Consider the following 26367-nt stretch of genomic DNA (forward strand, 5'->3'; position numbering starts at 1 on the left):
AAATTGTGCTATATTCTTAAAAATCATAACTTTTAAAATACGAAACCCCTCTACAGATATATCTATTATGAAATGAGTTTACATGAAATATTGATAAGTAAAAAAAAACAAGATTCAGGACATTATATGTAGCATGTTCTAACTTCTATAAAAAGAGCGGTTATCTATGTCTATTCATTTGTCTATATTCTAGTGTGTTAGCAGTGATATTTTCCAGTGGTTGCCTCTGGGATGGAGGAGTGCAGGAATGAGGGTCTGGGATGAGTAGCAGAATTTAAGTGTCCTCAAATCCCATATGTATTATATGAACATTTTACTATGCCCATGTGTGTTTCTTATACACTTAAAGAAGACTTTTTTTTTTTTGTTTTTTTGTTTGTTTCGGAAAAAGGACCTAAGTGTGTATATTCCCAGTCTACTCCAGCATGGGCCAGACTCTGAATTTTGCAAGGCAGAGGTTACATGAAATGTAGGGATAACCCTGTTGAATTAGTCCACTCAGGCCGCCATAACAAAATACCACAGACCGCATGGCTTAAACAACAGACATTTATTTCATCCTAGTTCTGGAGGCCAGAAGTCCAAATCAGGGTGTCAGCAGGTTTGGTTTCTGGTGAAATCTCTCTCCTTGGCTTGCAGGCAGCCACTTTCTTGCTATCTGGTCATATGGTCTCCGTGCACGAGGAGACAGAGAGAGATATCTCTCATGTCTCTTTCTTTTCCTGTAAGGACACCAGTCCAATGCATCATGGTCCCACCTTTTACATCCTCCCTTAACTATCCCTTTAAAGGCCCTATCTCCAAATACAGTCACATTGGACGCAAGGGCTTCAACATATGAATTTTGGAGGGACACAGTTCAGTCCAAAGCACATGGTAAGTGAACTTCAGAGTATCTACATATTTTTTTAATGTTTATTTATTTTTGAGATTGAGAGTTGGGGAAGGGCAGAGAGAGAGATGCATACAGAATCTGAAGCAGACTCCAGGCTCTGAGATGTCAGCACAAAGTCCGACACAGGGCTCGAACCCGTGAACTGCGAGATCATGACCTGAGCCAAAGTCAGACGCTTAACCGACTGAGCCACCCAGGCACCCCTACATATTTTTTAATCAGCCTCGCCTTTCACACTTCCCAAAGCCCTCATTTATGCTCCTGATAGCACCAAGAGAAACAGATGAGGAGGTAAGAACTGGAGCAAGAGATAGGAGAAAAGTAGGTCATTAACTCTGAAGCTGATATTGCTGTGGCCTCCATGTTCTCTCACCACCACATACCTCTCTCCCATCATCCTGGGTCTACAAAGAATCAACTGGGACATATGATCATAAAACACCTCTTATTTCACTGTTTCCAGAACATGCAAGATTATCTACAACAAATAAATTAAAGCAGTGTCTGGGAGTGCAAGCTGGTGCAGCCACTCTGGAAAACAGTATGGAGGTTCCTCAAAAAACTAAAAATAGAACTACCCTATGACCCAGCAATTGCACTACTAGGCATTTATCCAAGGGATACAGGTGTGCTGTTTCAAAGGGGCACATGCACCCCCATGTTTATAGCAGCACTATCAACAATAGCCAAAGTATGGAAAGAGCCCAAATGTCCATCGATGGATGAATGGATAAAGAAGATGTGGTATATATATACAATGGAGCATTACTCGGCAATCAAAAAGAATGAAATCTTGCCATTTGCAACTACGTGGATGGAACTGGAGGGTGTTATGCTAAGTGAAATTAGTCAGAGAAAGACAAAAATCATATGACTTCACTCATATGAGGACTTTAAGAGACAAAACAGATGAACGTAAGGGAAGGGAAACAAAAATAATATAAAAACAGGGAGGGGGACAAAACAGAAGAGACATAAATATGGAGAACAAACTGAGGGTTGCTGGAGGGATTGTGGGAGGGGGGAGATGGGCTAAATGGGTAAGGGGCATTAAGGAATCTACTCCTGAAATCATTGTCTCACTATATGCTAACTAATTTGGATGTAAATTTTTAAAATAAAAAATAAAAAAATAAAGCAGTGTCCTGAAAGACTTCGTTGCTCATTTTTTTTTTTTTTGGAGTGAAATTTGTTTTCTTTTCTCCTCTTTGATGGGATTAGGTGAATTGTTAAGTATAAAATCTGAATGTAATGACTGAGGCCTTTGGCGTCTTCCATGTGAATGTTCTCAATTTTATCAGAGCAGTCTAGCCTGTGAACCATATTGCATTGGAAGTGATCTTGTTCCATATGATAATATACAAAGGCTCTGGGGGGAAAAATTTGATTGCCTAAGCAGGCCATGTTTCTGCTAATAGTGCTTTTTGAAGCGTGGTAAGGACACTCAGCATGCATAAGAAATACACGGAGGTGAAGGATGAGGAAACAGAGAGGTCAAAGGGAGAGTCAGAGGACACACAGTAATTCAGATGAGTGAGTTTAGCCCTTATAGTCCTTTAGTGGTTCACCACAGCTTTCCAAATGAAGTCTCAGCCTAGTCTAGGAGGGTTCTTATCTCTCCGTCAGCCTCGTCCCCCACATTCCAGCCTCACACTCTAAGCTCGGGCAATAAGGAGCTGGTCGCTGACATCTACTTGCTTCGCGCTGACTCCAGATTCTTCGCCTCTACTCAAGGTGTGTCCCCAGCTTGAGATTCTCTTTCTTCATGACTTTGCTTTGATAATTCTACCTCATCTTTTCGACATTCAGCAGAAGAGTCATCACCTTCGGGAAGCCTCTTTCAGATCTATAGGCTTAGTATCCCTCTTCTGGGCTCCCTCAGCTCTGAACCCTTACTTACAGGCATCTCTCTGTCTCTCTCTTTCTCTCAATTTCTCCTCTCTCTCTCTCTCATAACTTACTTTTGTCTCCTAACCAGTTGGCACAGTGCCTGGCACACAGGCATTTTAAAAAATACATTTGGAATTGAACAGTTCAAATTTGATAATGTGTCTAACAAGTCTGACATCTGTTCACAGCAACCAGAACTTTCTCCTCGCTAAACTGGTAGTTGGAGAAAACTGGACTTGGGACTAAAGGTGGACTCTGTACATACGATATTAGATATTATTCCTCACTCAGGGTTTAGTGCACAAAGGTGCCTGCCTGCTTGCCTGTCTGTTTGCTTTCTGGAAGCAAACCCCAAGGACCCCTTTGCAGTAGGAGCAGTAAGAATACAGTGGGAAAGGGAGAGGTCTTTACCCCGAGAGCTGGGTAAATGCTCACTCATTCATCCATTTATTGCCCCTTACCTTCAGGCAGGCCGAGTTCTACACGCAGGAAACAAGACACAGAGTCTGCTCTCCTGGAATTCACAATCTTGTTTGGCTGATAGATGTGTAAACACACGGCTCATTCTTCTCCTCAGGCATTTTAAGTTTACTGTTTTGATCTGAAGGCACAGGATAAGCAGTGATTTGTCTTCCTGCTGAAGCCAAGTGTCAGAGAAAATTAACTCTTAGCTAGCGGCTGAGCATAACCAGTGGCCTGACATCTAAGCCTGTATTGCCTTTAACCTTCATTGTTCTCTTCTCGAAATTGAGATTGCAGTATGTCCCTGAGGGTAGTAAATTTAAAATTTTACTACACTGAATTTTATGAAGAAAGTATGTTTTATCATAATTTTTGAAAACTTGGACATTTGCAAAACAGATTTGGAACCTGTCCCTGTAATTACTGTGTACGGTGATAAGCACATATTTAACACAGGAAACAGGGAAGAGGTACACAGGTAGTAGAGGTCTTATGTGGAAAATAGCAAATAAGGCAAAGATTCCATTTTCAGCATGAAAAGAATTTCCTGTGTTTTGTCCAAAAAGATCAGACTCCTAACAAAACTTAGTAATGCAAATATTGGCTCCAAAAAAGGAGGCTTTTTCTCCCAGAGTATGTTTAGGGCTAGCTCTAAAATCTGGGGCACACCTTCTTTCAAGGAAAGCATTCTTAACTCTAAAGAATAAAAAATGTAACCCAACCTGACTATTCCAGTGGGCTCTGGTCCCTGGAAAGCTCCAAGATGCAGCTGGCAGGGAGGATGTGTGGGGAGGGTGGTGGTGAAATAGGCCAGTTGGCAGCCAGAGCTAAGCGTTGCAAAATCAAGGGGAAGAAACCTAGAGCAAACCTCCGGGTCCTTCCTCTGTTTAAAATGACTTCCCTCGACAATGGCCAACTTCAATGATATGCCCAACTTAAAGCACGCATATATGAGAGAATATTGCATTTAAATAAAGCACAGATAGAAGCATTACTTTGCACCCTACAAAAAATTGCTGTCTGACCTACTATATCATGTGAGCATAATGAAGATACTTTGTTTTGAATGGTGTCAACCAGGCAACTTGTGAATTTATAGCAAATTGAATGTTGAATTCGAGTTGTACGAATTTGGAAAATCTTAATGTGAATTGGGGAAGTTAGATTTCTTTCCCTGACAAATGAATTTTGTGTACGGCAGGCATTTTTCAGCATTTGCAACATGTTTAGTGTTTGAGAACTGGAATATTTGCATACTTTGTTAGAGAATAAGAAAGGGCAGCGATGACTTTGGTAAATTTCTACTTTTTATAATTAAATAAATCACAGTTTTTTCCCCCTCTAGAACATCTTGTAAACTTGGATAGCACTGAGTTCAGTCTAATATAGTTTCCTGGCTTAGAAAAAAATTATGTCAATAGTCACTGCATTCAATAGTATCTAAAAGTTAGACTGATCTAACGAAATATAGTCCAGGTAATCAGACCCCGTGAACAATTCAAATAGTATATATGGTTTTCTTTTTAAAAATTAATACTTCATAAAATGAGGTTTTATTCCTAAAACTGAATGGAGTCAACTTTCTGCCTTTTAATGAAGCTTAAAGTATATATGTTAGCCAAACCCCATATTTGCCCTGAAAATAATGTCAACAACTTACAGAAGGATATTTGTTGTAAATGAGATAATCTCTTTCAAACAACTTTTTCAGTTTGCATGTGGATCAGCTATTTTGACAAACTCCTTCTTGTTAATCTGACAACAAATTGATTCAAATAAATAACTGGCTTGATTGATATTTTTCATTGAGTTGGCTTAAAACATTTGACCACATTGACTTCTTGTTTGGTATTTAGTAGTCACAGCTAAAGAAGCTCACTAACCACACCAGCTATTTGTATAGGGTCTGTGAAATATCAATACCTTTCTAGCTTCCACAAAGCACTTCTCATCAACTAGGAAATTGGTCAGTTTGACGGGCAAGTTTTAGAACATTTCAGATGTTCATTCAGCTAGCACACCATGACTGATTTTCCTATTTTTCTCCCACTGATACAAAGAGAACAAATAACTCTTTACTGAGATATTCTTTTCCATCTTTAACACAATGTAGTCTACTTCCGAAAAGATGTTAATTCATGTTAAAATGAATTAACAGGGTAAAAGGGTGCATTCAGTATTCAAGTAGGCAGATATACTGTAGAATAGTACACAAATCCTGAGGATTAATTATACTTAAGAATTCAAGAAGTACTTATGAGCATAATAGGTGTAAAAGATAAGACACAATACCTGTAACATTAGTTTTATTTCAATAGAGAGAGTTAAAATAAACATACCAATGGGATGAAAGCCACAGGCCAAAGCATAGTGAAAGGACACTTGATTTAAGGTATGACTTTGGGTAGGTTAACTTAAAGTATGATTTTGTTCTCTTACATTTTAAATTGGCCAATGATACCAAATTTAAATGGCTGCAAGATTTCAAAGAAAATGCATACATGAAAGAACTTTTGTAGTTGAGACCTACAAAAACTTTCTATTGCATAGGCTACATGTACATGTATCAGTCATACATATGCGTATGCATACATATCATATTATGTATACATTTAAATGGAAATAGAATATGATGGGATTTCAGAAGCACTGGTAACTGGAGAATTTATAAGAGCAATGATTTATCTCCATTCCCCTCCCCCTCTTCTTCACGTGAATTGATGGTGAAATTCTTTTATTATTATAACTGTGTTGGGATAAAATTAGGAATGGAGGAGGGTTTATACATTTCCTCCCTTCTTCAGGACCCTAATAAAAATTCTATCATTTTCTTTAAAAAAAATTAATGTTTATTTTTGAGAGAGAGAGAGAGAGCGAGGGAGACCACAAGTGGGGGAGGGGCAGAGAGAGAGAGGGAGACACAGAACTCAAAGCAGGCTCAAGGCTCCAGGCTCCAGGTTCCAGGCTGTCAGAGCCCGATGCAGGGCTCGAACTCAGAGTGTGAGATCATGACCTGAGCTGAAGACAGACGCTTAGCTGACTGAGCCACCCAGACGCCCCAAATTCTATCATTTTCAACCCAGTTTCCCTGTCTATGGAAAGATTTCTTCTTGATGGACTGGAGGCAAAATCCATCCACATAGTAAATTATTGAGGAAGTAGAGAAAAACAGTGGGTACTTGAAAGGTGGACAGAGTGTCTTCTTCTGGAAAGGGGCTTAAGGACAGCTGCACTGGAGCAGCTGTGGGTGAGAAAAGAGCAAATAAGAGAAGAATGGGAGTTTCAGTAAGTGTTGCTGTTGATAACGTGTTTGGATTTCTTTTAATGTCCTACAAGATATTTGAGTAAAAAATACGATTTATTTTTCGTTACTTTTGCTAACTGGACTGTGTTTCATAAACATAATACCAATACTGAGCCGCATGGCTCTGGATATTTTCATGATTTAAAGAATTTCATAGGTGTTTACCACATACTGGACCAGGATAGCCTCTGTGTATGCAAACCAACAAAATGGCCTCTCCTCTCAAGAGGTCAAAGGGTCTACGGTACATATGGGTGTATGTGCAATGCATGAAACAAAGTGTTTGGGTGCTAAGCCGTACCAGATAACAGGTTTTACACTAGATGCATATTCTTAAAATATGACAGCAGGGGGTGTCCAGGTGTCCTGGGGATGGTGGACACCAGGAAAATCATTACAACTCCAGAGATGTTTCCCGACTGACCTAGGGAGGTGGCAGTGGAGGAGGGACAAGAGATAAGAGAGTGGTGAAGAATAGAACCATGTGTTATTTTTCTCCTGGAGACTTTGAGCTGCTAAAAATTTTCTGTGGATGTATTTAAAGTTCGATTCACAACGTAGATAAGCCAAGAAGGCTAGAGTGATTTCCTTATGATTTGGTTTTATTTGATTTGTTTTTGAGAGAGAATGTGTGAGCTGGGGAGAGGGGCAGAGGGAGAATCTCAAACAGGCTCCACACTCCACACTCAACATGGGGGGCCTGACACGGGGCTCAATCCCCCGACCCTGGGATTATGACCTGAGCCAAAATCAGGAGTTGGATGCTTAACTGACTGAGCCACCCAGGTGCCTTCTTATGATTTTAAAGATGACTCCAGCACAGGGAGAAAATCAGAAGATAGAATCAGGTGATTGTCTTCCACAATATGTGGAAGGAGAAAAAACTAGAAGTACACTATTGCTAAATACTTATTACATGGTTACTAACTTCCTTCATAACTAAAACTTGAATGTTCATGCTTACAGTAGATGCTGTCATTTCACAATGAAATGTGCAGTGTGTCTAATGTAGTTAACTGTGAGTATATGAGTAATCTAAGCGTTCTGTTTGACACGAGGCAGATGATGCATCATGACTAACTAGGGATACATTCCATCCCGGTAGTTTTTTTTTTTTTTATTTTTAAAAATGTTTTTATTTATTTTTGAGACAGAGAGAGACAGAACATGAGCAGGGGAGGGGCAGAGAAAGGGGGAGACACAGAATCTGAAGCTGGCTCCAGGCTATGAGCTGTCAGCACAAAGCCCGACATGGGGCTCAAACTCACAGAGTGTGAGATCATGACCCGAGCTGAAGTCGGACGCCCAACCAACTGAGCCACCGAGGCGCCCCCACCCTGGTAGTTTTAATACAGCAAAGCAAGGTGACAATAGGGAAGCAAGATGAAGCCAAATATACAATATATTTTTAAAAATTGTGTCTTCTGGGGCTCCTGGGTGGCTCAGTTGGTTGACTGTCTGACTCTTGATTTCAGCTGAGGTCACAATCTCACAATCGTGAGATCGAGCCCTGCACTGGGCATGGAGCCTATGTGGGATTCGTTCTCTCCTCTCTCTGCCCCTCCTCTGCTTGAGCGCATGCTCTCTCTCTCAAAAATGAATGAATGAGTGAATTAATTAACTAATTAAAAAAAATTGTGACTGGGGCGCCTGGGTGGCGCAGTCGGTTAAGCGTCCGACTTCAGCCAGGTCACGATCTCGCGGTCCGTGAGTTCGAGCCCCGCGTCGGGCTCTGGGCTGATGGCTCAGAGCCTGGAGCCTGTTTCCGATTCTGTGTCTCCCTCTCTCTCTGCCCCTCCCCCGTTCATGCTCTGCCTCTCTCTGTCCCAAAAATAAATAAACGTTGAAAAAAAAAATTAAAAAAAATTGTGACTTATATCGCATGTACTTTTTGTCATCTATGTAAGCATGAGAAAGGAAGTATGAGGTGGAATTTGAATCAGGCTTCTCTTTTCAAGATTGGTCATTAGCTTAAATAAGAGTGTTTCTGTGCTATGCATGTTTCATCCCTCAGTGAGGAGGAGGGAGATGTGGGAGAGGGACACAAATGACATTTCCTGAGTGTTTGTTTCGTGCCAGGTGGGGTGCTGGGCACTCCACCCGTGATGTCACTGGCTGGGAGTGGCAGGGTGGGCAGTGTGAAGAATGAACTCCAGGAGCAGGCTCACGGGCTGGGGTCCTGGTTCAGCTACCTACTCCTGTGACTTTGGGCAAATTATCTACTGTTCTTGGCAATTAACACTCACTGAGCTTTTACCCTGTACTAGAAAGTGTGTCAGGTGTTTTATTTATTTATTTTCCTTACAGCATCCTTATAATAAGGTATTGTTATTATCGTTTTGAAGACATTGAGGTAAAGAGAAGTTAAATGAGGGAGAATATAAAGAGTAAAAACGTCTGGTTCTACAGTCACAGTGCCGGCGTTCACATCCTAGCCAGACCACTTATGAGCTGGGCTAGCTTAGGCAAATTATTTAACCTCTCTTGAGACTCGTATAGCATGCTGTGAACAGTGTTTGGCACCTAGGAAAAGCTTAGGAAATGTTAGCTGTTACTGTAATTCGGTGAAATGGCAGGTATCTTGTTTGGGAAGTACATTTACTGCTTGGCCTTGAGTAACCAAGAGAGGGAACAGATACCTTGTTTTTAGGACACTGATTTGAAGCCAGTCACTGCACAGCACACACAGCTATTTGCATGTAGGGCCATGCATGCACTCTCTGGTCCTTCTCCACTCCATCAGGGTATGTGTTCCTCTTTCATTTCCCCTTTGGGGTTGGGGTGGAGGGGTGGGAAGGTGAGAGTTGCCTTGCCCTTGTTGTGATGTTTCTGAAGAACAAATCAAGGCTTCAGTAATGGGTGTTATAGAGTGCTGTGACTTGCCCAAGCTAAAGGTCACCAACCCGCATCTTGACAAGGGGAGTATCCATGATATGTAGCACACACAACAAAAATAAACCTCATTAGCTCAGAGAAATTACGTTTTGGGGACTCTTTATTTGTGCTCCAAACCTTGAAGCCCAATGATAGGGCCCATTAAATAAAGACATCTCTATTTCACCATCTGCTTAGAGGATTCTTTAAATTAAGATTTATGAATATGGCAAAAAAGGCTAGTTTAAGAAGATAAAACCGAACGAAATATTTATGAAGTATTTATCCCTATAAACTGACGAGTTGGGTTTGTACTTAAGCCCATTTTCAGTACTAGTTCTTAGATTAAAAAAAAAATTACCTTTAATTATCAGAACACTGATGACTCATAAGAGAAGACAACCAGTGTAAGGGTAGCTATCTTTTTAAAAAATAAAATATAAAGAAATTCATTCATGCTTCTCCTTTATGAATTGCTAGTCTTTCTAAGACTCTTTAACTTTGAAGAAATTGTCAGCTATGACGGCTGTGGATGCTAGACACATCTTCCAGGGCCAGCTCAGGTCCCTCGCCACTTTGACAATCTCAAGAGTGAGGTCCTTGGCTTGACAGCCCTGAAAAGCCAATGACCTAAAGACCCATCATCAGGAATGCGCATCCCCATTTTTGTTTTGATGTTGCTGCCTGTTTCTTTCCTCAGCCCACCCCTTCTACAGGACTGACCTCCAGCCTGTTACGTTACAGGGTTGGCCTGGACATGTAGACCAATCTCCAGATGGAAAATTAATGATCTTGGGAACAAAATGGCAAAATCATTTGAATGGTTTCCATGCATCTCCTTTGGGGATGCTTGATTGAGAGTGTCTTAAGTGACCCAGATGGTTCAAAATACAGCATTCAGTGTGTCCCATCCAACTATAGTTAGGTGTTCACTGAGATCGCTATGGTGATCTTCTTTGAATTACGAAAGAGCCTGTTTAAGACCAACTCGTATATAGATGGTATATCCCCAGTTTTGGAGTGTGACTGGTATCGGTTCCTTTCTAAGGACATTTTCTGTTTCCAGTGTGAAAATAGATAAACATTTTAAATAAACTGGTAAGGATAATCAGATTGCATACAAAAGTTAAAGAATAAGTACCCCATTAAGTTAAACCATAAATAATACTTAAGATTAACAGTATTTTCTAACAAGGACACCTGGGTGGCTCAGTCAGTTAGGTGTCTGATTTTTGGCTCATGCCATGATCTCATGGTTTGTGAGATAGAGCCCAGAACTGGGCTCAGAGCAGAGCTTGCTTGGGATTCTCTCTCTGCCTCTCTCTGCTCCTCCCTCCTTACCTCTCTCTCTCAAAATAAACTTAAAAAAACAGATAGTATTTTCTGGGGCATCTGGGTGACTCAGTTAAGCATCAGACTTCGGCTCAGGTCATGATCTCATGATTCATGAGTTCAAGCCTCACATCAGGCTCTTTGCTTTCAGTGGGGAACCCACTTCAGATCCTTTGTCTCCCTCTCTCTGCCCCTTCCCTGCTCTCTCTCTCTCTCTCTCTCAAAAATAAATAAACACTTAAAATATATATAGTATTTTCTGACTAAAAATTAGCTTAATATCCTGTAAATATAAAAGTACTGTAGTAAAACATAATTATGCAAAATAAGGTGAGATTATTCTCTAAAAATCAGGAAAAAATACCCATGAAGGATTAAACTAAATGGCTTCTGAACACTGCTGGCAATGGCTAGTTTGTTTCCAGTGGACCAGTGCTCTGGAAGGGTTGGAATGTAAGGCAGGGTCTAAAACGGGCTTTTCTCTCCATCTCAGTGTTCTTTCCCTGCTTTGCTCACCCCCTTGCAACAGACAGGAGGGATTTGAGGCACATCACCTTCACTTGGACGCAGGATGGGACAGGAGAGGGATCCTCCTGTTCTTTACAAACAGCTGCTGTAGAGGAGGCCCCCGGGTGCCCTTTCTCCTTCCACCAGGCTGGTGGAGATGACAGAGAGAGAAAGAGAGAAAGGGGGGGGGGAGAAGGGAGGAGGAGGGAGAGGGATGGAGAGACGGATGATAGGCATGGCAGCCTCCCTGGGACAAGGCTGTGGAGTGCATCTGAAGTTCAGCTGGCTGCTCTGTTTTCCCCCCACACTTCTCTGTGCACTCCAGTGACCTCACCCAGCAGGTTGGTAGGACTTAGAAAGAACTTACTTCTATTGCTTCTTCTGGCATTTGCAGAAGCTCCATTAACAGCTCTGGTACCTTTGGCATTGAGGCATCTGCCAACCACACTTGGAAAAGACAAGATTGTTAGTGTGTCAAAGGTGAGAAAAGGTGAAAAAAGAACTTGAAATGTATTTACAATACCTCCCCTCCCCTCTATCCTACTGAAGGTCCTTTGCTTGTTCCTTGGCTACCAGGCCTTTGTAATACTGAGTGGAGATATCAAAGGAAAGGAGCCCAGGTAGGGGAAAGACCCCTCTCCATAGGAGAAGGCAAGAAAGGGAAATTCAGGTAGGAGGAAGGGGTTGGAAGGAAATAAAAGAACAAGTCAAACATGAGAGGATTTTTAGCTCATCATGAGTGGTGATGTCCTATCCCTCCCCCAATGACTGTATATCAAGGACTCTCACACAACAGATCCTGTATTATTTTCCTTTATATTTTGAAAAAAAAATTTTTGACCTATTATTTTAAACACTTAAAAATAACTCACAAACATGTTTAATGTGCACCAGTTATTTTTTTTAAAGTGGTTTAAAAATAATTTAATTCTATAATAATCCTATAAGGTAGGCACAGTTACTTTTCCTACTTTATTGTTGAGGAAACAAAGGCACAGAGAAGCTATACAGCTCGAGGTCACATGGGCAGAACATTATGAATCTGAGTCTCAAACTCACAATCTGGCCCCTAACTTTGTGCTTTTAGCCACTGGATTCTGCTTCATCTCTTCCCTTTTAACTTTGGATTTTTATTAAAAGTATAAAAAAGAGGGGTGCCTGGGTGGCTCAGTTGGTTGAGTGTTTGACTTTGGCTCAGGCCATGATCTCATGGCTCATGACTTTAAGCTCCGTGTCAGGCTCTGTGCTGACAGCTCAGAGCCTGGAGCCTGCTTCAAATTCTGTGTCTCCGGCTCTCTCTGCCCCTCCCCTCCTCAGACTCTCTGTCTCTCAAAAATAAATAAACATTAACAAATGTATATAAGAATATAGTCTCTTTGCCAAAAATATTGAACTATAAGGAAGCCAAACCATCCCTGAACCACTCCACATCTTCACATTTTGATTCTTTTCCACCTTAGAGATAATTGTGTTCTTCCAGATCTTTCATCTCCTGTATTTGGATGTATGCATGTGTATGTGTGTGTGTGTATATATACACACACACACATAAACCCACATACATATGTCCATACACATATACATATGTATACAAGCAACTGTGGAAAATACATAATATTTTTATGTGTGCTTTATTTTTGTTTTTTATTTTGTTTTACATGACACTATGTCTTGGAGCTCCTTCTAGGTCTACATATATTACTGCTGTGTTAAAAAAATTGTTGTGTAATATTCTATGGTATGGATATACTACATTTTATTTAAGCACTTCCCCAGTGGGAGGTGGACAGTTAGTCTACTTGCCACATTTGATACCCTTTCAAACAATGCTTCAGTGGCCGTCTTCATAGATATTTCCTGTGTATACATAAGAGTAGTTTTCAAAGATACATTCTGAAAAGCAGACATGCTGGGGCATATACAAAATACAATTGCAATTTTAGTAGAATTGCCATTTTGGGGGCATTCTGGGTGGCTCAGTCAGTTAAGTGTCCGACTTCGGCTCAGGTCATGATCTCGAGGTTCGTTGAGTTCGAGCCCCACATTGGGCTCTGTGCTGACAGCTCGGAGCTTGGAGCCTGCTTCGGATTCTGTGTCTCCCGCTTCTCTCTGCCCCTCCCCTGCTTGCACTCTGTTTCTCTTTCAAAAATACATAATAAAAACATTTAACAAAAAGAATTGCCAATTTTGTGTATAGCAGTAGATATAGTCATTCATGAGAAATCTTATTTTCTGAAAAGTCATGCTCCCCAAATAATGGCACTTATGGGAAAAAGTGGGTCGGGGCAGATCACTCAAAGTCTATGTAGCTTTATATCCAGAGCAGTAACAAAAACAATAACTTTCTCTCCTCAGTCACTCCTGTTCCAGGCTTGACCTTCAGCCTATTCTGATATAGGTTTGGTCTGGCTACATAGATTGTTCTATGAACAATCCAGGAAGGTAGATCTTCAAGGCTAGAGGCTACCTAAAGGAGATATTTAAAATGCACCAAAACACCATCAAAGTGCAGCTAAAAGTGAAGCTCTGAGGCAAGGTGGCTTTCTTTAGGGTGGACACAGGAAGTGTAACCTGTCACAACCCCAGACCTATGCAAAGATGGGGATGTCCCTCTCAGGGGAAGAAGGGAGGATGTGGGCACTGATATCATTTGTTTGTTTGATGGGGCTGAAAAGACTCTGGCTTGTGTGCAACTGTTGATCTGAGCATTTTTGTCTTTCTTCTAAAAAGTTATTAATGCTATTTCCACTCTTCCAGCTTTCTTTGCTTAGGAAAAATTGTGTATGACCCAACATCACACTCTCATTATACTGACATCATTATTCTATTTATCAATCATGTAAGAGCTAATTTATGTTAGGGGTGCCTGAGTGGCTCAGTCAGTTAAATCCAACTCTTCATTTTGACTCAGGGCATGATCTCATGGTTCATGGGTTTGAGCCCCACGTCAGACTCCATGCTTACAGTGAGGAACCTGCTTAGGATTCTCTCTCTCCCTCTCCTTCTGCCCTGCTTGCTCGCTCTCTCTCTCTCTCTCAAAATAAACAAAAAACATTAAAAAAGAGCTAATTTATGTTATAAAAACATGTGCTGTAGCTGAACAGATTATTGCTCATTTGCTTTCAAAAGTACTTGTACCAAAGACACTCTCCCAAGAAGTTAACTACCTTCACTTTTGGAGTTAGATTTATGTTGCTTTCGGACACATCACCCACTGTGACTGGCTCAAGTGGACCTGATATAATCAAGTAACTATAGCAACAGGATAATTTATTCTACATTGTACATGTTCTTTCAGAATGATGAAACTTAATTCCTTTGGGGCACAAGATTGATTTAGAGGTTTTCTCTTAAATTTATCACCTTTTTTTAAGGTTAATATTTTCTCTGACTCTTGGGGTGACCAGCTGCTCAGTTGGTAGAGCATGTGACTCTTGATCTTGGGGTTGTGAGTTTGAGCCCCATATTGGGTGTAGAGATTACTTAAAAATACAATCTTAAAAAAAAGTTCTCTTACTCCCTTCCAAACTGAGGATGAGTTTGTTTAACAGAAAAGATGAAACAAAGTAAGAATCGGATATTCCTGCCTTTTTTGAGACGTCGACTTTATGTGGCAGTGACAATCTTGATTTATAATAATATACCATACACTGCAAAAAATAGAGAAGACATTCAAATGGCTGACTTCTTTTTTCAAGAAATAACAGAAAGAGCAATGCAAGGAGGAAATAATTATGAACACATTGTTAGGGAGGTAGACTATTAATGTATTATGGAGTATGGCAAAAACCATTAGTTATTCTTTGGTGCTGTGGGTTGAAGTGTGTCCTCCCCCAAATTCATATGGGGGAATCCTGATCTCAGAATGTGACCTTATTTGGAGATAGGGTCATTACAGAGATAATCAAGTTTAAATGAGGTCATTAGAGTGGGCCCTAATCTGATGACTGGTCCCCTTAGGAAAAGTGGAGATTTGTGCATGGAGACAAATACAGAGGAAGATGATATGAAGAGACCTAGGGAGGAGACAGTCATCCACAAGCCAAGGAGAGATGCCTGGAACAGAGCCTCCCCTCAGAGCCCTAGGAGGGAGCCAACCTGGTTGACATCTTGATTTTGGACTTTTAGTCTCCAGAGCCATGAGACAGTAGGTTTTTTTTTTTCCTAATTTTCTTTTTAATGTTTATTTATTTACTTTGAGAGAGAGAGAGAGGCGGAGAGAGAGAGAGAGAGAGAGAGAGAGAGAGAGCTGGGGAGGGGCAGAGAGAGAGAGGGAGAGAGAGAATTCCAAGTAGGCTCCACACTTTCACTTTTTCGCCAACGCCGTTCATTCTTTGGGAACCCCTGGTTGCTGGAGCTGGTCTCCGGCACTGATGTAGGGCTCAAACTCATGTACCGTGAGATCATGACGTGAGCTGAAATCCAGAGCTGGACACAGCAGATTGAGCCACCCAGGTGCCCAAGTTTTTGTTTTCTAAGTCATGCAGTTTGTGGTACTTTGTTTTGGCAGCCCTGGAAAGCTAATGCGCTCAATAACCACTTCCAGTGGTGACCTCCAATGAACCATGCCTCCCAGTATCCATGCCCTTATCATTCTACTCCCCTGGAATCTGTGGTGGGCCCATGACTTGTTGTAACCCACAGAATGTTACTAGAGGTGATACTGTACCAGTTCTGGGCCGATGCCTTAGGAAGGTCTGGAACTTAAAATTTTGCACTTTGAGGGGCCCTGTGTGGCCATTTAAGAAGTTTGGTTGCTCTGCTGGAGAGACCACATGGTAAGGCCTTGTAGAAAGGGAGAGATCTTGAATCTACACTGGGAGAGAAAGGTCCAGCTGTCCCTGCTTGTCAGCTGAAGTCAGCCTTCCAGCTATCCCTGCCAGGGCGCCACAGATATGAGTAAGCCATGCTGGACATTATAGTTGTGGCCATTGTCTGACTGCAATTACATGGGCAATCAGCAGAAGAATCACCCGTTCAATTTAGGGTTGTGAGCGATAATAAAAAGTTGTTGTGTTTTAAGCCACTGAGTGTTGGAGTAGTTTCTTACATAGCAATAGATAATTGAAATATTCCCTTATTTTACAGCAATAGAACCCCCAAGAGACCAAGTACTGGCCAACAGGATATTCGGAGAAATAGTGTGTCCTACTTCTAGGACATGTCTTTAAATCCTTTTTCTCCAACCTGTTCTTTGGAATGTGGACATGCTGTTCATCTGAGACAATAGGTGGTAATGTCCTAGAGATAGCTAAGCATTGAGATAGCTGGTGTCCCTGCCACACCAGCTCTACACTGTTACACAAGAGAAAGATAAACTTGGGTTTCAATCACAGCAACTAAACCCATATCCTAATTAATACATAAGGAATAATTTATTGATGAAAATATTTTACAACATTTTTCTCAGGAGGCTGTTTCTCCATACTGCAGTTAATTAGAACACTGTCTTCATTGAAAGGATATAAAATACAGGATAATAATGGGAGATTATACATGCATATAATCACTTCTTCAGAAGTGATCCTTGGAATATTAATTCTAGGTACTTAGTTCTTTGTTCGTTGAAAGGTGAAATGAAATGAGGTCATTTATGTCAAGGGGTTTTAAAATAGAGTGGGGTGGTCATTAGAAGGGCCTTATGCAAACTCTCACTGGTAGATCCGTGAACTTTTGAACTGGCCCAAACCACAAATATTCCAAGGACTCAACCCGAACACCTATAACTTGCTGCAGTAAGAGATTTTGCTTAGTGATAGCCTTGGCAACCAATTATATTTAGTCAAGATTAGCTTTCTGCCACCAATACCAACCAAAAATTCTTTGTAAACAATGTATACAAGCATTTCCTTTTTATTTAAAAAAACCTCTGACTTTTGCTCCCTAATGGAACACTATTTGGGTTGCTACCCAAATCTATGTACCCTGAATTGCAATTCTTTGATCTCATATAAATGCTCTTGCTTAATTTTTGCCCTCTGACAATTCTAGATTGACAGTTCCTAGTACATCTCAGAAAGAGTTTGGGAAGATTGCAGACCATATCTATCTTCTATCTAGAGATTTGCAATGCACATGAACCTTTGAAAATTCTGTAGTGCCTAGATGTGTTCCACACAACTAGAATCCCATGGAAGTCACTTTGGGAAATAGTGATTCAGAAGGGACTAGACTGGTTTGTGTTGACCTTGTGTATATTTTAGCGAGGATGAAAACTGCAATCTGAGTCAAAAAAAAAAATCCATGCAGGACTAAGTTTTGTTACTCAGAAAGTTTACTGGGTAATATCCCGCTTTTCTTTCAAATAGCTCTTTGATTACTGTTGAGCTTTTTTTTTTTTTATGTTTCTTTATTTTGAAAGAGAGAGGGACGGAGGTGGGAGGGAGGGAGAGAGAGAGAGAGAGAGAAGGCTCAAGTGGGGGAGGGGCAGAGAGAGGGGGAGACACAGAGTCCAAAGCAGGCTCCACGCCTGCTGTCAGCACAGATCCAATGTGGAGCTCAAACTGTGAGAACATGACCTGAACCGAACGAAGTCAGACGCTTAACCGACTGAGCCACCCAGGCGCCCCCCCAGCTGTTGGGTTTTTAAAGAAAGTCTTCCTTCCCAGCCTCCGGGCTCTTAGGCATATCCCATGCCTCTTCTTCCAACACAGTAGACCCAGGGAGATCTTTTCCATTTTCCCAGCTGTCTGTTCCTCCTTGCGTGCTTTCTTTACCCAGACTTTGTTTTGAATGGGGCTCTCGCTCACTTCTTTCTGACCTAATTGTGGCCTCAGGTCAGCTCCAGTTCTGGCCTCCAGTGCCTTAGCCTGGGCCATGCCACAATCCTTGAACTTATGGAGACAGTTTGATATTCAGCAAGTTTTCTTAGCTGTGAGAAGGGGGGGAAATGGAAGGAACTAAAGCTGTCTAGGAGAACCATTGCCAAAACTCCAGGGGGTCCACCAGTCTTTGGATTACTGTTTGAGGGCACTAGAGCCGCCCTATCTATCTGAACTATGCTCTGTTCCCCTGTAGAGTGAAAGACTGAAAGATCTACTGGAAAGTCTCAGATCTGGAAAGGCTGCAAAAAGGAGTCAACATTTCATCACTTAGTCCGACTTGAAAGCACACGCCCAACAGAACTGGCCAGCTGCCAGAGGACCTTTCTGCAAGTTCCTCTTTTCCTACATCTCATTTTCCCCTTTTTGATTAATCTCTTCCTTCTGCTTAGTATCCATTTATGTCCTCACAAAACCATTGACTAAAACTATAGGCCTAAGGAGATAGAAATCAAGGCATTTGAAAACTTTCTGTGGCTGGATCACAGTAAAAACCTTGACCAAAGTCTAGTCAGGCTCCTCTGAGCTCACTTCTGGACTAAGCCTCAAACTCGGTCTATAAAAACTGCAGACTCCCTCCTTCCCCACACCTGCCTGGCCTTCTAGGCATGCAAACACACACACACACACACACACACACGCATGCACACACACACACATGAAGAGACTTGAACACACACTGGCATAGTATCTAACAGCTCAAGGCTATATCCCTAGGATGACTGTAGTCCCCCTGAAGATGCCTGCCTGCTTGAGAAAGTTCAGTGCTGCCAAAAGAATTCACCATTTGCTCCAGGCCAAACTGGTAATAGGCAGACAGCCCACTGAATTTCCTCACACAACAGTTACTTTCGACAACTTTAATTATAAATCCTCTCTCTACCCCTTTGAGACATAAATCTTCTACCACTGGGAACTGATTTTTTTCAAGGACCTGAGAGCTGTCTGTTTGAAATGGAAACATTCAAGGAGGTAATGTCACTCTCTGCTGCAGTCCGGCGCACACCTTGCTCAGACTTATGCCTTTTGTCATAAACATAGGAGAAGTCGGTTTCTTCTCTGGATAAGCACCATTGAACGAACGCGGATGGCCTGGTCACATGGACCAACTCCCTTTACAACCCTCAGTGTCTTTCCCTTAACACCTCCTGCCTTCAAAAGATCTCCTGTCTTTCGTTTCAGCCAAGTTGAGTTCAGTTCATGCTGGACTTTGTTTTCTATTACAATTGTTATTATTGAATGAAGTCTGCCCTTACCCTTTTGACTGGAGCCTAGCTTTGTTTAGCCTTGACAGTCAGAGAGTTGTTCGCCTTCAGCTTCTCCCAACCTCCACATGCTCTTGACTTGTTCTCAACCCTCCTTCGTTTTCACTTCTCTTTCACTGACTGCTGGAAGTGCAATGGTCAGACTCTCCTGACAAAGAACAACCGTGGTTCACAATGAAGCATGGTGGAGGATGTGTGGTAACCCCATGGCTAGCTTATAGTCATTAGCATATTATCTGATTGATGTCTTCCTGAATGATTGACTCAAATGTTAGGTAAGACTTAATAAAAATTCATTTTCTCTGGGCTCTTTTCTTTCTCCCTTCCTCAACCATTTCTGTTCTTCCTGCATATCCTTTTTGCATCAGGGCATACCCAGAATATTATAGTGGGGTTTTTAGATTATATTTGATGAGAGAAAATGCATTTTCCCAGCATAGCTTTTACTGAACCATAGCAAACCTGAGTTCTAACTGTCCCCTTCCCATGGCAGCTCAGGAGAACCGAAGGAAGGGTTCGAAGAAGGGTAGGAGGAACTTCCAGGGACACTGACTCTGGGTGGACGCTAATATTGTCAGTTGAGGCCAGAGGTGACTGGGTTTCTTGCTGAGTGCTTAGTGAGAACCAGTGTGGGTGAGGGATGACTTAACTCGATGTCTTGCCAGCCCTGGTGTGGCCGCTTATGGAAGGGACAGCCAGGGTTACCGCTAAGAAGCTGGAGGGTTTAGATGAATATGCAGCCAGCCATCCGTCATTCAAGTTAATGACTGTGGATCTTTCAGACTTCCCTGTCCACGCTGACATGCTATATGTGGCTGTGGTTGTCAAGGATGAGCTACTAGAGAGGCATCTTTGCCAGCCGGACCAGTGGAACGGAGACCGAGGAGTGAAACACCAACGACAAAATCTAAACTTCCAGGTGGGACAAAATTCTTCATCCCAAAACCGATGTACCTATGTACCTCCAGGAAATACTGTAGGACATTAAAAAAAAAGGTATAAACACCCTGTAAATGTAATCTAGGCTGCAGGCACTGTGTTAAGCACTTTATAAACATTATCTCATTTAATCCTTTCAAGGTCCTGTCTGGGCTGGTTCCATTACCACCTCTATTTATAAAGAAAATGGAACTAGAGAAGTTAAGTGATTTGTTAAAGGTCAAACTTGTAACAGGTGGCTGAGCAAGGGCTTGAACTCATGATATGATCTCTTCCTACCTCTCTGATTTTGTATCCTTGCCAGGTGGTCTCTTGATCACCCCACTGGTCTTCTGGCTCTTGCTAAAAAAAGCCAAGCACACTGTGCTTTGACACCTGAGCACACGCTGGTTACGCCACCTGGACTCTCCTTCCCTCAGGTGACACATGGGTTTCTCCCTCCTTCCATCCAGGTCTCAGTTCAAACAGCACCTCTTTGGGTTTTCTTTAACTCTCTTATCTACAAGTGGGATCTCCCACCCTTATCGATCTTTATCTCTAAATTCTGCCCTATTTTTCCTTTTAGCAATTATTTTTTTCAGCCTGGACTACTGACCTGAACTCTAGGTTGTGACGACCAATTGCTAACTTGACATATCTCCGCTTGGCTATCTATCAGTCTCCTCAAAGTCACTGGAGCCATACCCAAAAGTGAACTCTGATCCCCCTCCCACCTTCCCCCCAATCTGCTATCCTCCTCATTTCAATGAATGGCAACTCTATTCTAATCCCTGAGGGCAAAACCTTGGAGTCACTTTTCAGGTCTTTCCTTTCCTCACACCTCCTGCCCAATCTGTCAGCAAATCCTGTTCTCTACCGTTATCAAAGTAAGTCCCGGCTCCAACCACTTCTTACCACCTCCAGGCTGCCTCCCCGCCTAATCACCATTGCTTCCCACCCAGATTAGTGCAATGGTCTCCTAATTGAGCTCCCTCCTTCTGCTCTAGGTCTGTTCAGTTTGTTGTCCACACAGCAGCCAAAGCGATCCTCTTAAAATATTAGACTGCATCACGCCTCTGCTCAAAACCACCAATAGGTTCCTATCTCATTCAGAGTAAGCGCTGGAGCCCTCACAATGGGCTAGCAGACCCTGTCCTATGTGCCCCATTACCTTCCTGACTCGTCTCCCAGGGAGCTGGAATAGAAAACTGCACTATTTACTGGAAGAGGGAATTATAGATCTGCTTGTTCATCTGTTTGTCATCTGTCTTTCTCCACCTGAATGTGAGCACCATGAATGCAGAGACTGGCACACAGTAGGTACAATCAATCTTGCTAGGATGAATGAACATTTAGGTGGACTCAGACTATCTGACTTCAAAGACCAGGTGCTTAACTCACTATACACCGCACCGTAAAATAGAGTTCAGGGCCCCGAGCTTCGGGGTACTCTCCGAATCCCCTGACATTTCCCAGTCACTGTTTTTCACGACCCTGCAGTAATTTGACCCTACATTTGCCTGCTTTTCTCTCTTAAGGGATTTTTTTTCACAACTTTGTGGTTTTCTTCTATGCTAATGGTTATCAAAACTAGTATTTCAAGTTCCACACATGAATTTTCAAACAGCTGCTATGCTGAGGACTGGTCCTTGAGAACAAAGTCAAAACACTCACGCCAGCTGTCAGCATAGACGGATACAGCCAATAAAGGTTGGTTCCCTGTCGCTTCTCAGGACAAAGAAAAGGCACGCATCAGTTCAGTTTTCAGCTGGAGTGCAGACGGAGGAGGCGGGACCCAAGAGTGGGGTGGCTCTGTGGCCCAGCTGAAGGGCTCCATTTTGCTTTATGGCTGCTCTGTAGGCTTTCCCTCATTTGCATCAACCTTCAGAACACAGAAGTAAAAATCTGTCTCCTGCCACCCCACTCCCAGTCAAGTGCTTCCACTTCCTTCCTATGCACTGTAAGAACAGGTGCTCTTCTGCTCTGGGAAGGATTCTCAGCTGAGGGAGCCACACATGCATGTTTTGTGCCTTCCTTTTTTTTTTTTTAATTTTTTAACGTTTTATTTATTTTTGAGACAGAGAGACACAGAGCATGAACAGGGGAGGGGCAGAGAGAGAGGGAGACACAGAATCGGAAACAGGCTCCGGGCTCCGAGCCATCAGCCCAGAGCCCGACGCGGGGCTGGAACTCACGGACCGCGAGATCGTGACCCGAGCTGAAGTCGGCCGCTTAACCGACTGAGCCACCCAGGCGTCCCTGCGCCTTCCTTTTTGAATGTCTCAGTGGAAGGAGACTTTCAGCTGCTCTCCTTGCTAGCTCTGTGATGCACATCACATCCCTTTTTCCGCGTTTGGTAAAAATGGATTTCTCATCTGTAGAATGGGTACATTCTTTGCTGCGTCTAGTGTTGTGTGTTTCAAATGAGATGATGGGATGCAGTAGTAGTTTGAAGATATTAGATGTATATGATTTTCATTTATAATAGAATATAAGTATTTTACAAGAAAATAGAAAAGTGGTTGACGTAAACTGGGGGTGGGGAAACAGGGAGAAGTCATAAAGGGGGACAAACTTTCAGCTATCAGATGAATAAGATCTGAGGATCTAATGTCAAGCACGGTAACTATAGTTGGTAACACTGTGATCATAAAGTTGAAATTTGCTGAGAGTAGAGAACTTAAAAGTTTTCACCAAGGAAAGAAAATGATAAGTATGTCGGTAAATGGACGTGGTAATTAACTGCAGGAGACGAATCCTATCACAATGCATACATATATCAAATCCCCGCTTTGTTTTTTTAATTTATTTTTAACCGTTTTGAAGATTATTTATTTATTTATTTTATTTTGAGAGATAGAGCAAGCAGGGAAGGGGCAGAGAGAGAGGGAAAGAGAGAGAGAATCACAAGCAGGTTCCGCACTGTCGGCACAGGACCCGATGCGGGGCTCAAACTCGAGAACTGCCAGATCACGATCCTGAGTCAAAACCAAGAGTCGGTCACTTAACTGACTGAACCACCCAGGCACCCCTCAAATCTCCACTTCACATCGTAAATACCTTGCAGTTTTATACATACATTATACCTTAATAAAGCTGGAATTTTAGAAATAAGAAAAGGCAATACTTGCAATCTATCAAACCCTTCTAGAGTAGGTAACTGGTCTTATCTCAGAAACACACATGTATGTGCCTCCTGGAGTAACCAATTGCATTGATCTCCTCCACCTAACCCCTCCAAAGAGTATTTAGTAAAATTTGAGAATTTTTTCTCCAAAAGATTTCTAGCACCTTTACAGAGAAAAAGAGTAGATGGTTTTCCAACTTGAGGCCTGTTCTGAACTTTCTTTTTATAACTCAATAGTGCTTCCATTAATTTTTCAAGTTTTGTGGTTGTTTCTGGTAAGATGTAATAAAATATAACATATAAGATACAATATAATCTTTCAAAAAGATTTTTTTTTTAAATTTTTTTTAACGTTTATTTATTTTTGAGACAGAGAGAGACAGAGCATGAACGGGGGGAGGGGCAGAGAGAGAGGGAGACACAGAATCGGAAACAGGCTCCAGGCTCTGAGCCATCAGCCTAGAGCCTGACGCGGGGCTCGAACTCACGGACCGCGAGATCGTGACCTGGCTGAAGTCGGACGCTTAACCAACTGCGCCACCCAGGCGCCCCTCAAAAAGATTTAACTTAAAGAAAATAACGTGTATTTGTTTCCTAAGCCTGCTTTTATAACAAATTACCATCAACATGGTGGTTTAAACCATCACGCATTTATTCTCTTACAGTTCCGGTGGCCAGGAGTTCAAAATCAGTTTCTCTGGGCTAAAGTGAAGGTGGCTGTGCTTTCTCTGGAGTTTCTAGGGAAGGAACTGTTTCCCGGGCTTTTCCAGTATCTGGTGGCTTCTGGCATCTCTTGGTTCCTGGACCCTTCGCCTCTCTGCAAAGCTTTCAGTTTAGTATCTTCAAATCTCCCTCTGTTTCTGTCACCCTCACACTAACTCCTTTCTCTCTGTTACAAACCTCCCCTGATTCTTCTTAGAAGAACACTTGTGATCACATTTAGGGCCACCTGGATGATCCACAGTACTCTCCCCATCACAAGATCCTTAATTTAACCCCATTGACAAAGACCCCTTTTCCTCATAAGGTAATATTCAAAGACTCCAGGGATTATGACCTGGTTATCTTTGGGGTCTTTATTCAGCCCACCTTTGGAAGGGCACTATTAGTTTAAAAAAAAAAAAAAGTTCATGGGCACCTGAGTGGCTCGGTTTGGTGAAGCGCCCGACTTCGGTTCAGGTCTTGATCTCACTGTTCATGAGTTTGAGCCCCACACTGGGCTCTGTGTTGACAGCTCAGGGCCTAGAGCCTGCTTCAGATTCTGTGTCTCTCTCTCTCTGCCTCTCTCCTGCTCATGCTCTGTGTCTTTCTCTCTCCCTCTCAAAAATAAATAAGCATTAAAAAAATTTTTTTAAGTTCAAAAAATATTTTCCTAAATAATAATAGTAATAATAATAATAATAATAATACAGTGCATTCTATGTGCTGGACACTATTTTAAGCATATTGGGGAGGGGAACGTGTGTATGTGTAATCATTTATTTCTCACTTTGAAGATTTTTGACTCAGATCTATTCAAGAAATGCAAGAGACCCTTTGGGCCACCTACATTGTCCACTTCATTTTTGTCTTGGTAAAATAATTTAGTTATTTCAGTAATAGGAATGAAAATTTATAGGGAAAAGGGAGGTGGAAGGATTGTCTACCCATTAATGTTTCCAATAGGAGTACAATCATTTAAATTTGAAATGTGCTGTATATCTATCTTAAAGTATAATTTTTAGAAAGTTATAAGCCCCCAAAATGTCAATGCAACTGCTTAACAATACATGAGTTAATTAGACAAGTGATGATAAACTGTGTGGATAGCAAGGAAGCTGAACTTTTTGACTAAAAGGACAAAAAGAGCCACAGTAGAAAATATAACCATGTCAGAATAACACTGATGACAAGATGTGCCTCCTGAGAACAGCAGGAATCCCATCCCATCCTGTGGGGGTGCATGGGCATTAGGAACTTTGATATAGTAACAAGCATTGCCTAGCAACCAGTCTACTGAATCACAGTGTTTAGTAAACTGCAGAATATAATTTTTACTACAAATGCTGACTTTTATTAATTCTCAGAGACTTACTCTAACTAGCAAGTCTTGATAATAATGATGATGAAACTTACACTTTTGAGCCCTGACTATGTGGAAAAGTACTGAGCTAAATACTTCAGTTCATTAATTTCTTAATCTTGTACGGGTAGGAATTATGAATCTGAGACACAGTAAGTCAGGTAACTTAACTCCAAATTACATGGCTAAAAAGTAGTTGAGCTGGGTGAAGATCCCAGGCAGCCCTTAAGAATAAAAATCAAAAGCTACAGAATAGTTTGGGCCAATCTTCGAGAATCATTGTTTTAGACAGTTAGACCATTGCTTCTTTCAGGGTTCATATGCATAACTATAAGCACTTTTATGACCTCTACTGAAGTCACCTTGGAACTGCATTATAATTACCGGGGTGTCTGAGTGGCCCATTTGGTTAAGTGTCCGACTCTTGATTTCGGCTCAGATCATGGCCTCACAGTTCGTTAGATTGAACCCTGCATCCTGCTCTGGCCGACGGCTTGGAGCCTGCTTGGGATTCTCTCTCTCCTTCTCTTGTTGCCCCTCTCCTGCTTTCTCTCTCTCAAAATAAATAAATAAACATAAAAAAAGATTGCATTATAATTACCATTTACCTATAGATTTCCTCCATGAAATTGTCAGCTCCTGGAGTTCAGAGAACTCATCGTATTCTTTTGTTTTCTATGGCCCTAGAGAAATGTCTAGCACATCTGAAAGGCTTAAAGTATGTTAATACTCTTCCTTTAACTGATTCACATGGTAGAGACAACCACCATATTTTACATCTCTGCTGATCTCTTTTATTTTAGTAAATATGTATTCACCACTAGCCATGTCAACCTCAGTCATGGAGTAGGGTGGCAATAAATTTATGGGTGATGCTCCCCTCCAGGAGTTTGCATCCACTGGGGGAGAC

General features: G+C 41.8%; 1 long non-coding RNA gene across 2 annotated transcripts in view; it reads right to left on the reverse strand.

The window, feature by feature from the left end:
• Nucleotides 1-562: 562 nt before the first annotated feature.
• LOC124520562 (uncharacterized) overlaps nucleotides 563-26367 on the reverse strand; it is a 31223-nt gene continuing 5418 nt past the window's right edge. Inside the window, exons 1-4 of one of the 2 annotated variants that reach the window (XR_006964341.1) lie at nucleotides 19342-19590; nucleotides 11632-11711; nucleotides 3247-3386; nucleotides 563-722 (exon numbers count right to left, since the gene is read on the reverse strand). This is a non-coding gene — a long non-coding RNA (uncharacterized LOC124520562). Of the gene's footprint in view, nucleotides 723-3246; nucleotides 3387-11631; nucleotides 11712-19341; nucleotides 19591-26367 lie in introns of those variants that run through there. The other variant, XR_006964340.1, reaches the window with a different exon arrangement.

This window comes from Lynx rufus, unplaced genomic scaffold (genome assembly GCF_022079265.1).
Source record: "Lynx rufus isolate CCGP_SWC_20201006 ecotype Redwood Valley unplaced genomic scaffold, mLynRuf1.p SCAF_3, whole genome shotgun sequence".
NCBI lineage: Eukaryota > Metazoa > Chordata > Mammalia > Carnivora > Felidae > Lynx > Lynx rufus.